Source organism: Lithobates pipiens, unplaced genomic scaffold (genome assembly GCF_037356315.1).
Source record: "Lithobates pipiens isolate NorthernLeopardFrog02 unplaced genomic scaffold, aLitPip1_a1.2 Scaffold_3, whole genome shotgun sequence".
Lineage (NCBI taxonomy): Eukaryota > Metazoa > Chordata > Amphibia > Anura > Ranidae > Lithobates > Lithobates pipiens.
Genome location: NW_027507790.1, coordinates 203,378,121 through 203,391,191, shown reverse-complemented (window position 1 = coordinate 203,391,191; position 13,071 = coordinate 203,378,121). Strand labels below are relative to the sequence as shown.

The 13,071-nt window shown below is 48.9% G+C and overlaps 1 protein-coding gene across 4 annotated transcripts in view; it reads left to right on the top strand.

Moving 5' to 3' along the window:
- DDX4 (DEAD-box helicase 4) overlaps positions 1–13,071 on the top strand; it is a 329,051-nt gene that overhangs the window by 193,357 nt on the left and 122,623 nt on the right. The gene's annotated exons all lie outside the window — the stretch shown is intronic.

The window sequence follows — 13,071 nt, the reverse complement described above, 5'->3', positions numbered from 1 at the left end:
CTAGACAAATTGCAAAGCTTTTTTTTTGCATTAACCACTTTGACTAGCCCTATAATGTAACTTTTTGATTACAATTTTAAATTATTTTTTGCCAATTTACTTAGATCCCAACACACACAAATTGTTTTTGCACCCTAGAGCAGTGATGGTGAATCTTGGAACCCCGGATGTTTTGGAACTACATTTTCCATGATGCTTATGCACTCTGCAGTGTAGCTGAGCATCATGGAAATGTAGTTCCAAAACATCTAGGGTGCCAAGGTTTGCCATCACTGCCCTAGAGAAAATAAAATGGCCATCGTTTAAATATTTTACACCATATTTGTGCAGTGGAGTTAAAACACAAATTGTAGGGGGGGGGGGGGGGGGGAATACTTTTTATGAATTAAAAAAACAGTTATTGTACAATATGAAAGCTGATATGCGTGTAAATAGAAACCATATATAACCTGTCATGATTTATATTTGTGCAAGCTTGTGGAATGGTGACAAAGCTACTTAAAATCTCCGTAGGCGATGCCTAAGGTTTCCATGTGGTAAACATGTGGTTTGAACACAGTTTACATATGTGGGCGCAACTTGCATTTGCTTCTGCGTGCGAGCACAGAGGGACAGGGCACTTTTATTTTTCCTCTGTCCTTAACCACTTGCCGACCAGCGCACGACGATGTACGTCGACAGAATGGCACGGGCAGGCAAATGGGCGTACATGTGCGCTCCTTTAAATTTGCCGCCCTGCCATCGGGAGCGCGCCGGCGGCGGCGCGCTCCTGCGCTGGTCGGGACCCCCGTGAGTCCCGGTCGCGGGACCCATGGACTCGATCGCCACGGGCATCCCCGTGATCGTCTCACGGAGCGGCCAAATGAAGAAATGCCGTTTGTAAACAGCATTTCTCCATTCTGCCTAGCAACTAGTGACGCTGATCTCCGCTCCATGTGATTGGAGCAGATATCAGTGTTCACTAAATGAAAGCCCAACCCCCCCACAGTTAGTAACACACCCCTAGGAACACTTAACCCCTACGCTGCCACCCACTGGTTAACCCCTTCACTGCCAGTGTCATTTACACAGGAATCACTGCATTTATATAGCAGTGATTACTGTATAAATGACAATGGTCCCAAAAATGTCCGATGGGTCCCCCACAATGTCGCAGTCACAATAAAAATCGCTGATCGCCGCCATTACTAGTAAAAAAAAAAATTAATAAAAATGCTATAAAACTATCCCTATTTTGTAAACGCTATAACTTTTGCGCAAACCAATAATCGCTTATTGCGATTTTTTTTACCAAAAATATGTATAATACGTATCGGCCTAAACTGAGGGAAAATGTTTTTTTAAATATATTTTTGGGGGATATTTATTATAACAAAATTCTCTATTTTGTTTATAGCGCAAAAAATAAAAACCGCAGGGGTGATCAAATACCACCAAAAGTAAGCTCTATTTGTGGGAAAAAAGGACGAAATATTTTGTTTGGGAGCCACGTCGCACGGCCGCGCAATTGTCAGTTAAAGCGACGCAGTGCCGAATCGCAAAAAGCGGTCATGTCTTTGACCAGCAAATTGGTCCGGTCTGAAAGTGGTTAAAAAATAAATAAATAAATTGATCGCTTTTTATTCACTTTTATTCCTATTACAAGGAATGTAAAACATCCCTTATAATAAAAAGCATGACAAAGCCTCTTTAATACGATATCTGGGGTCAAAGACCTTGGATCTCACTTTTAACTTTTTAAAAGCGCATAACAGTATTCAACATCAAATTAATGATGTAAATGTACTGTGTGCAGACTTGAAGTAGTGGGTAAGGATCACAAGAACTTGATCACCTACAGGCTTCCTGTCACCTTCAAGAGGATTGACAAGCTGACTAAAAAAAAAAAAAAGTTTGCCAGCCAAACAATAACCCATACTATTATAATCATGCCTTAGTTTTTTTTTAATCATTTCTTCAGAAATACTGTCTAAACTATTTATTTTCTCTTTAGTTCATTCAAGGACACAGCTCCTTTAATCTTGACTGTAGGGTTATCCCCGCCCACCGTGAGGAGAGGGACTAGGCAGAACATGTAAAAACAGCAGAACTGTATAGCTCCGCTCAAGGGCAGTCCCTCTGGCTATAACTCCTCAGCCTGCTTCCTGCAGCTCAGATTTTTCTGCCTAGTGAAGAAGGACCTAGGCTCCCTGAAGGGACCACTGGTCCTGGGGAATTTTGGATTTTTCCGCAAAACTTTGATCCTGTGATCTTCTATGACCCAGCCTGTTGATTTGACAGGCTGGCTAACCTAGATCCTTGTCTCCCCAGCCTGGCCATCGAGCGTGAGCAAGCCCTAGCTACGTGCTGGGTAGGCTAAGACATTCCCCTTCTACTCCAGGGGCGGCCGATGAGCTATATGCTCCAGGTCACACACATGACCGGGCTACTGCTGTCTGTCACAGCATGCCGTGGCAAGCCGCCACCCCGTACTGCTTAGGCGATGGGTCTGTGGTGGAATGCCTCCAGCTATTCCGACTGGACGGGTAGTAAATAACAGTTAAGCCTCTCCCTGCTTCGGCAGAATAGAGCAGCTGGGCATTCCCTGGGAGGTCATTTAAGGGGTCTGTCGCTCTCACCTTCCACTCTCCCTATCCCTGTTTCCCCTCCTCGCCCTGTGGGGGGACGCTGCATGACTGGGCATGAGGGGATGGTATGTGTACCTGAGCAGCTCTGTACCTTGACAGGCTGCGCTGGCTGTTTGGTTCCGTGTTGTGTTTTCTCCCCTCCTTTTTTTTCTCTGTATTGCCTGTGTAAACTTTTCCTCAGCATGTGTTGGCGCTATTTTCCGGGCGGCCGCCGTCATTTTCCCCTTAGTTTCTTTGCAGAGCATGGCTGTCAGCCATTTCTAGAGGTCTGGCGACCTTTTCTTGTCTCAGAGCAGTATTACCTCCAGTGCTGGGTCATTTCACCTCAGAACAGCACGTTTTTTTCTCTCTGGTCACCTGTGACTGGACACAGAACACAGCGGTCAGCGGCAGCACAGCATGGGGGTGGTGGGGCCCTCCGTCTGTGAGCCGATTGGAGGGTGGAATTTTGTACCTTGTCCTAAGTCGGGGATGCCCGACCAGTGGCTCAGGGGCCACATGTGGTCCGCAGAGCCCTCTGGTGTGGCCCGCGACCTCCTGCTCTGGGATGGCGGGTTGACAAGCCCAGATTGCAGGTTGCCTACCCACCATGCCAGAGCATCAGTGTTGTGAATGAATGAAATACTTGTATAGCGCACAATGCGAACCTCTAAATGAATGAAAGCCAGCGGTAGAGAAAGCAAGCAGCTCCGTAACAGAGCTGCATATGTCAATGCTTCCTGTATAGCACTGACTCTGTCATAGGCGGAGTGATACCAAAATGCACTCTGCCTGGGACAACAAGTTTATATAAATCCTGAATAATACTAAAATCACAGTGTATATAGGGGCATATCTGTTCTGCAGTGGTTACTGGGCTGCTTTCAAACTGATCTGCAGGTGTAGTGCAGAGCACCTGTGGCTTACCTGCACTGAGCTTTTATGGTTTTACCTGTGGGATTGGTGCACTTAAAGTACACCACACCTGCAGGATATAATAGAATTCTAAGGCAAAGTACAGCTAACCTGCAGGAAAGCCACAGGTGCTCTGCGCTGCACCCATGGTGTGGGTAGACCGCAGACCATCAGTGTTTGACTCAATCGGACCCTCCATTCACCTCTGGAGCGGCAAATGTAAACAGACTTGTGTCCATTTATACCTGCCTTACCTCAGATCTGCTAAAAAAACAAAGTGGATCCGTCACCTTCCATTTGTTCAGATCAGAGGGCCCATAGAGAAGAGTGGGCGGTTTGTGTCCACTTTGCATAGGCCGAGTGTATGTGAAGCTGTCATCTGCCCACTCTGCTCATTGTGGCCCGCAACTGGTTATGAAGTCGCTTAAGTAGCCCTCACTCTTCAAAAGGTTGGGCACCACTGTCTTAAGTCCCCAAATTTGGCAGACTAGGTGGGTCTGCATGGCGTCAGAAGCTAGCACTTCTTCCCCAGATATCCCTGTAATTGCGACTGGCTCACCTGCAAATAAGAAATAGTAATAAGATGGCGCAAAGATCAAACACCGTCCAAAAACCTCTATACTAACGGGGGGGGGGGGGGAGAAAGGGGGAAAAAAAGAGGGGGGGGGGAAGAAAATGGGATCAAGGGAAATAAAAAATTGTGTATATATTATATATATATATATATATATACACACACACACACACACACACACACACACACACACACACACACACACACACACACACACACACACACACACACACACACACACACACACACACACATGCATATATGTACACATGCAAAAATAAAAACACAGATAATGTCCACAAAGTTCCTTAAGTATGGTCCATAAAAGTTCAAACTCTTAACACCAGTGGCAGCAACTGTCTTGAGAGGAGAAGCACAACTCTCTAGGAAATATAATGTAGAAAAGACAAGAAGTGCGCCAAACTAAGTGTAGTATATAAGGTAGATTACATTTAATCTGATAAAATCACACAGCCAATTGGCTACTCACAAAAGGACATTGTAGTCAGGCATAAAATGTTAAGGAGGGAGGGTAATCACAGCCACTTCTATCCGGAGGAGCAGAGATGATAAACAGCTTGGAACGGCCATTCAAGATGTTCAGCAGCAGAGGCTGCGGTGTAGCAGTGTAGAAAACGCTGCCTCGTGGATGTCCAGATGATGGCAATAGGCAGTATCAGTGCCTTCTAACGTCCGGAGAGTCAGAGAACCCGGAACCGGAAGTGCGTTCCAGCGTGGAACGCAAGCTCCGTATACCGGAAGTGGCGTGTCGGCCAATCAGAAGACACGTTTCACAATATCCATTGTTTCCTCAGTTCTCTGAGGACTGAGGAAACAATGGATATTGTGAAACGCGTCTTCTGATTGGCCGACACGCCACTTCCGGTATACGGAGCTTGCGTTCCACGCTGGAACGCACTTCCGGTTCTGGGTTCTCGGACTCTCCGGACGTTAGAAGGCACTGATACTGCCTATTGCCATCATCTGGACATCCACGAGGCAGCGTTTTCTACAAAACCTAGGCTGCTACACCGCAGCCTCTGCTGCTGAACATCTTGAATGGCCGTTCCAGCTGTTTATCATCTCTGCTCCTCCGGATAGAAGTGGCTTTGATTACCCTCCCTCCTTAACATTTTATGCCTGACTACAATGTCCTTTTGTGAGTAGCCAATTGGCTGTGTGATTTTATCAGATTAAATGTAATCTACCTTATATACTACACTTAGTTTGGCGCACTTCTTGTCTTTTCTACATTATATCACCTGCAAATAATGCACTGCCTATGGATGCTTTGTCGGCGGTCCTGGAAACGAACGTTTCCAGGGTTGAGGCGGTTTGCGTGCGCAAGGAGGGCAAGAAACATTCCCTGTTGCCCCTCTGGGGAAAGCTCTGATTCAGACTCTGCCCCCGTGGTGACTGGTGGTCCCTGTTCTGACGTGTCAGAGTATGCAGACCAGGACAGTGAGGATGATTCTGTGTCCTGGTCAGCGCAGGAAAAGACGCTAGTTGGAGCACTTATAACCGCTGTGCGGGATACCCTGAGAATACAGGATGCAGCAGGATCTTCTGCTGAGGTGTCGGTCCATTTTGGGTCCCGTAAATCGACCCGCACACCTAAGGTGTTTCTGTATTTGACTTCTTTTGATAAGTAAATTTACAAGGAGTGGGGAAGCCCGCAACAGGCCTTTTCAGTCCCAAGAAGAATGGCACTGCGTCAACCCTTTGAGGAGAGCCTCCTTAAAAATAAATGGACAGCTCCTCCGGTCATTGACCCCCCCCCCCCCGGTATCCAGGTTGAATAAAGCAGCCACGATTCCGGTAGAAGGGACTCCTGCATTGAAGGACCCTACTGACAGTAGAGCTGAGGCAGTGGTCCGGTCCATGTTTACAGTGGGGGTCAGCCTTATGATCTGTACTGGCCACAGCCGCTTACTGAGTGGGCAAAGTTATTGCACCTTGAATTGGAGAAGCAACAGTCCCCCGGTCTGCGTAGAATTGAAAGATCAGTTAGTGCGCTGCCTTAAGTATGTTTGGGATGCGGCCCTGAACACAGATCCCCTGCTCTCTAGAGCATCAGTATCAGCAGTGGTTCTACAGCGCCTGATTTGACTAAAATGCTGGTCTCTGGACCAAGTATCTAAAAAAGCTCTGGTGGATTTGCCCTTCCTTGGTGAGAGGCTATTTTGAACTTTGCTGGACGACATTATTAAGAATGTTACAGATGGGAAGAGCATGTTACACCCACAGTCCAGGAAAGTTAAGGAGCCATGCTGTAGGCAAGGGCCTTCCTTTTCCGCTCAGAAACAACTTCGCCCGTACGGGACGACGGGGCGTTTGCTGAAGGATAAACGCGCCCCTGGTTTCGCATGCCTGCGAGCAAAAATGCTACCGCCTTCAGGAGTTAGCAGCTCGGTGGACCTCACTGCTGTCCAATCAATGGGTCTGCGAACTGGTTTCATTGGGCTACAAGATAGTTAGTTTGTTACTTGTCCACCGAACAGATTTTTTCACTCCAGCATACCTTTACTCCTGGCTCTCCAGGAAGCCCTGTTAGGGGCTGTAAAGAACCTGCTCATACTCTGGGTAAAACTACCTGTTCCTGGAACGGTTTCTGGGATTCTACTCCAATCTGTCTGTAGTCCCCAAAAAGGAAGGGGTACGTCCAATCCTGGACCTGAAAGCCCTCAACTGCTTTGTGAAAGTACAAAGGTTTAAAATTGAATCGGTTCGCTCCGTGGTCACTGCGCTCCATCAGAGGGACTTCCTGGCGTCTAGATATCCAGGACGCGTACTTGCATATAGCAATATGCCTCAGGCATCACAGGTTTCTGCGATTTGCTGTTGGGGAAGAGCACTACCAATTTGTAGCTTTCCCTTTTGGCCTAGCATCAGCACCCTGAGTCTTTACCAAAGTGTTCGCTCCAATTCTGGCGCAGTTAAGGCAACGTGGGATCGCAATAGTCGGTTACCTTCACAATCTCCTTATGAGAGCAGCTTTAACCTCAGAATTAAGGGAGGATTTCACTATCACCATGCAGACTCTACAGGAGTTTGGTTGGGTTCTGAACCTAAAGTCGGTGCTCTTGCCGACTCAGCACCTGGAGTACCTGGGCTTATTGCTGGACTCCGTGGAAGCTAATTTTTCTCTCTTCAGACAAGCTGCAGACTCACTGAGCTGCAGTGAAGCTGTTGATGAACCGCAGGTGGTCGTCATTGCGCTTCTGCATTAGAGTTCTGGGCCTCATGGTAGCCTCTTTCGAGGCGGTACTGTACTCCCAATTTTACACTCAGGTCTTGCAGAAGGCTATCCTGTTAAAATGGGACGAATCTGTTATCCCTGGATCGACAGATTCGGGTGAGCCAGTTAGTCAGGGATTCCCTCCTCTGGTGGGTGAGGTCTCCGGCCCTTCGGTCCAGGAGATCGTTCCTTCCTATACTTTGGACGGTGATCACAACAGATGCCAGCCTGACCGACTGGGCTTGAGTGCTGGGGGTTCAGTCAACCCAGGGCCTCTGGTCGTGGGAAGAATCCCAGTTGCCGATCAATGTGCTTGAACTTCGGGCGATCTGGCTATTCCTCTCCACAACGAGACTACAGTGTCGTCCAAACAGGATCCGGTCAGATAAAGCCACGGTGGTGGCTTAAGTCCACCATCAAGGAGGAACAAAGAGCTCAGCCACAGCACGAGAGGTCGCTCACATCCTCCTGTGGGCAGAACAACCCGTGCCGGCCCTGTCGGCCATGTACATCCCGGGCGTAGAAAACCTTCAGGCGGACTGCCTTAGTTGCTGGACCCAGGAGAATGGCCATTGCATCCCAAGGTTTTCAGGCTTCTTTGTCTGTAGTGGAGAACACCAGATGTGGATGTCTTGGCCTCTCAGCTCAATCGAAAGGTGCAGAGGTTTGTGTCTGGGACAAGAGACCCCTGGGCGGACCCGTTAGTGGCTCCATGGGAGCAGTACCGGCTGATTTATGCCTTGCCTCCACTCAAACTGTTACCATGTCTGCTATGCAGAGTTGAGGCTGAGGGGATTAGTCATACTGATTGCTCCAGACTGACCTCGGCGTGCTTGTTACGCCGACCAAGTACGGCTAGTGGCGGATGCTCCTTGGCGGTTGCCGATGCGAGAAGACTTCCTATCGCAATGTCCGATATTCCCATCCTGCTTTACTGTTGCTGGTTTTAACGGCATGGCTGTTGAAAGACAGTTGCTAAAGGACCGAGATCTGTTGGACTCTGTCATTTCCACTATGGACTACCTGGAAGGCCTACATCTGCATGTGTGAGGAAATGGGTTGGTGTCCCCGCACTTATTCAGTTTCCAGGATCCTACTGTTTTACAGGGAAGGTGCAGACCAGAAATTTGCCTTAATCATCAAGGGACAGATGTCAGCCTTGACTGTCTTTTTTCCAACACCCCTTGTCGTCTCACTCATTGGTAAGCACCTTTGTGCAAGGGGTTTGGCATGTAGTCCCTCTGGTTCGACCACCTCTACCTCCGTGGGATCTGAATCTGGTGCTATAGTCTCTTCAGAAACTGCCGTTTGAGAACATCAGGGAAATACCCTTGTTGACTCTTTCCCAGAAGGTTGTCTTTTTATTGGCTATTGCATCTGCTTGGAGGGTTTCTGAATTGTTGGCCTTGTCTTACAAGTCGCCCTATCTGGTTATCCACAAGGATAAGTCGGTGCTACGTCTGCCACCCTCTTTTCTTCCAAAGGTGGTTTTGGCTTTTCATCTTAACGAGGACATTGATTTGTCATAAGCTGACATCCTAAAGAGGTTGCCCTACATTCACTGGACGTGGTCCGGGCTCTGAGGGTATATCTGCTACGGCTCCCTTCCGAAAGTCAGACTTTGTTTCGGGGACCGGTCCAAAAAAAGGTTTGGGGGTCTCGTCTATCACCATTTCTCATTGGATCAGACAGATCGTGGTCCAGGCTTACGTCTTGAAGGGGCCCCCTTTTTCCTGCCACAGCCCATTCCACCAGGGCAATTGGGACCTTCTGGTCTTTCTGACATCAAGCGTCTGTTTCCCAGTTTTGTAAGGTGGCGACTTGGTTGTCCGTTCACACTGTTACAAAATTCCCAGGTTTTGCAAGCGTCTGTGTAAATGTTGAAATTTACATCTTTTTTTTCTTTAAAACTAATTTGTAACTATTAAACGCATTTTTGATGCATACGTTTTTCCGCAAGTTCTGGTGCGGCCATTTCAGGTGGCAACTCGTTGAAGCGTTCCTCTGGTTGTGGGTGAAGTTATGCTTTGCTGTTTCCACCTCTCGTTTTGACACTGCTTGGGGATGTCCTTAAGGTCAAGATTTAAAAGAGCTGTGTCAGTCAGTGAACGAAAGAGAAAAAAGTTTTTTTGTACTCGCCGTAAAATCCTTTTCTCTGCCGTTCATTGACGGACACAGCACCCAACCCTCCTATTTTACATTGTACTGCTTCTTGACGTACTGAGATGCAGGAAGCAGGCTGAGGGGTTAGAGCCAGAGAGACCACCCCTTGGAGGAGCAATGCAGTTCTGCTGTTATTACATGTTCTGTCTAGTCCTCTCCTGAATGTGCCGTAAAAACCCTACGGTCAAGATTTAAAGGAGCCGTGTCCGTCAATGAACTTAAGAGAAAAGGATTTTATGGCGAGTGCAAAAATCCTATTTACTCTTTACTGATTAATCTTGACCATAGGGTTGTTACGCCACCTTTAGGAGAGGACTAGGCAGAACATGCTATAGGGGGCGTCCCTCCAGTAACATCCCCTCAGCCTGCTTCCTGCAGCTCAGTTTTTTTCTGCCTAGTGAAGGAGATGGACCTAGGAACCCTGCGGGACCATCGGTCCTGACATTTTTTATTTATTTTTTGCAAGTTTGCCTTTTGTGCAAGATTTTTGGATCCTGTGATCTACTATCAACAGCCGGCTGGGTGACAGGCTGGATACCCTTATCCTTGTAGTCTCCCCAGCCTGGCCATCGAGCGTGTGCAAACCATAGCTACGCGATGGGTCGGCCACGACATGCCCCTCAGGCTCCAGGGGCGGCCGGTGAGCGCAAAGCTTCGAGACACACATGACAGGGCTATTGATGTCTGTCTCTGTGTCGTGGCCACTAGCCACACCGTACTGATCGGAGAGTGGGTCTGTGATGGGATGTCCCTAACTCGTCCGGATGAGAAGTACAGCTCTCCCTGCCTTTGTGGGGTTGAGCAGCTGGCCATTCCCTGGGAGGTCGATTCGGGGGTCCCTCTCTTCTCTCCCTGTCCCCATCTCCCCCCCCCCCCCCCCGTGGGGGATGCTGCATGATGGGCTGCTTAGCGGTGTGTGTGCCTGTAGCCAGGAGTCCCCTGGGGTGCTCCCACCTTGGATGAGGGGCTGCGCTGGGTGGCTGTGGTCTCCCCTTTGTTCTGCCACCATTTTTCACTTGCCTTTCTCTGTGTACAATTGCTTGTCAGCCATTTTTTGTGTGCCTCAGTGGAAAGCATGGTCAGGGGCAATTTTACTGTAGTTCGGCAGCCATTTTACCTGTTATGTCCCTTATACTGGGCGACCAGCGTCCATTTTGTTGTAGCCCAGCGCGGGTTTTTATGCTCAGCGCTGGTCCCTGCTGCTCAGAACAAAGCGGTTTCTCACTCAGGACACCTGGGAGCTGACGCAGGCACTTATAGCTGAACAGTGCAGAACTCGGTCAGGGTGGTTAGCCCTGCGGTGGGGGCCGCTCAGTCTGCAGCAGCTAAGAGGGTGAGTCTGTTCACCTGTCCTAAGTCCCCAAGGGTGGCAGACAGGTTGGGTCAGCATGGCTTCAGAAACTGATGTTTTTCCCCCCCAAACTCCCTGCAATTGCAACGACTAATCTGCAAACAGTGCAGTGCCTTTGGACGCTTTGTCGGCAGTCCTTAAAACATTTGTTGCCAAGGTGGAGGTGTTGTGCAAGCACAAAGGTGGTAAATAGCACTCCACTGTATCCTCCTGGGGAGAGCTCTGACGCAGACTTGGGCCCCGCTGAGACTGGCGGCTCCTGCTGTTGCTTCAGATGACGCTGACCAGGACCGATCGGACAGTGAGGATGAGTCCCCGTCTGGGTCCGTGCAAGAAAAGCGCTAGTTGGAGCACTTATCACAGCTATGCGTGATACTCTGAAAATTCAGGATACATGAGATCCCTCTGCTGAAGTAAACGCCCCTTTTGGGTCTCGTAAGCCAGCCCGTGCACCAAAGGTGTTTATGTATCTGACTTATTTTGTTAAGTTCATATACAAGTAATGGGGAAGACCGCAACAGACCTTTTCGGTCCCAAAAAGCATGGCTGTGCGTTACCCCTTTGAGGAGAGCCTTCTTAAATAATGGTCAGCTCCTCCGGTCGTGGACCCCCCAGTATCCAGGTTAAATATAGTAACCACGATCCTGGTAGAGTGGACTCTTGTGTTTAAGGACCCCACAGGCAGGAAGGCTGAGGCAGTGGCCTGTTCCTTGTTTACTGTTGGGTTTGCAATACGACCAGTACTGGGCACAGCACTTGTGTCTGAGACACTTAATGAATGGGCAAAACTTTTGCACTGCAAATTGGAGAAGCAGGCTACTACCGTCTGCGTGGAACTAGCAGACCAGTTAGTGCACGGCCTTAAGTACGTTTGTGACGCGGCTCTGGATACGCTTCCTCTGCTGTCCAGGGCTTCAGTGTCAGCAGTGGTGCTGAGGCGCCTGATTTGGCTAAATGCTGGTCTGCGGATCAGGCATCTAAAAAATAAAAATAAAAAGCCTTGACGGATCTACCCTTCCTTGGTGAGTGGCTCTTTGGATGACATTTTTAAGTGTCACAGGTGGGAAGAGTACCTTGCCCCCACAGGCCAGGAAGACTAAGGAGCCACACCGCAGGCAAGGGCCCTCATTTTCCTCTTAAGAGTTTTTTTTTTCGGCCGTCCGGGACTTCGGCTTAAGGCTCCCAGTCCAACAGGATGACCTTTAAGGGACAAAAGCATCCCTGAAATCGCATGGAGGTTCGCCTTTGGGATTTTGCAGCCCTGTGGGCCTCTTGGCTATGCTTTCAAACTGATTTCCTCTGGCTACAAGATAGGGTTCCTCTCTTGGCCACCAAGCAGATTCTTCCCTTCCAGCATACCACTACTTCTGGCTCGCTGCGAGGCCCTATTGGCGGTGTTATGGCACCTGCTATGCTGCAGGGTGACTGTTCCTGTTCCGAACTCGGAATGGTTCCAGGGCTTATTTTCCAATCTGTATTTACCAAAAAGGAAGGGGTACGTCCAATCTTGGACCTAAAAGCCTCAATTGCGTTGTTAAAGTACAGAGGTTCAGAATGGAATCGGTTTGCTCAGTAGTCGCTGCACTCCATCAAGGGGACTCCCTGGCGTCCTTGGACATCCAGGATGCATACTTGCACATAGCCATATGCCTCCGGCATCAAAAGTTTCTGCAGCTTGCAGTGGGGGAAGCTCACTACCAGTTTGTGGCTCTCCCTTTTGGCTTGGCTTCAGCACCCCAAGTCTTTACCAAGGTATTGGCTCCAATTTTGACAACCCTTCGACAACGCGGGATCGCAATCGTAGGTTCCCTGGACGATCTCCTGAGAGCAGCTTCCGCCTCAGAATTAAAGGAGGATGTGGCGATCACCATGCAAACCCTGCAGGAATTTGGCTGACTGTTGAACCTAAAAAAAAGTCGGTGCTCATACTGACTCAGCGCTTGGAGTACCTAGGCTTACTGCTGGACTCCATGGAAGCCAGAGTTTTTCTTCCTTCAGACAAGCTGCAGACTCTCAGAGCCACGGTAAATCTATTGATGAACCACAGGTGGTCATCGCTGCTCTTCTGCATGCGGGTTCTGGGCCTCATGGTGGCCTCCTTCGAGGCGGTACCATACACCCAGTTTCACACCAGAGTCTTTCAGAAGGAGATATTGACAAAATGGGACATCTCTGTTAACCCTTGATCGGCAGATTCGGGTGAGCCAGTTAGTCAGGTGACTCC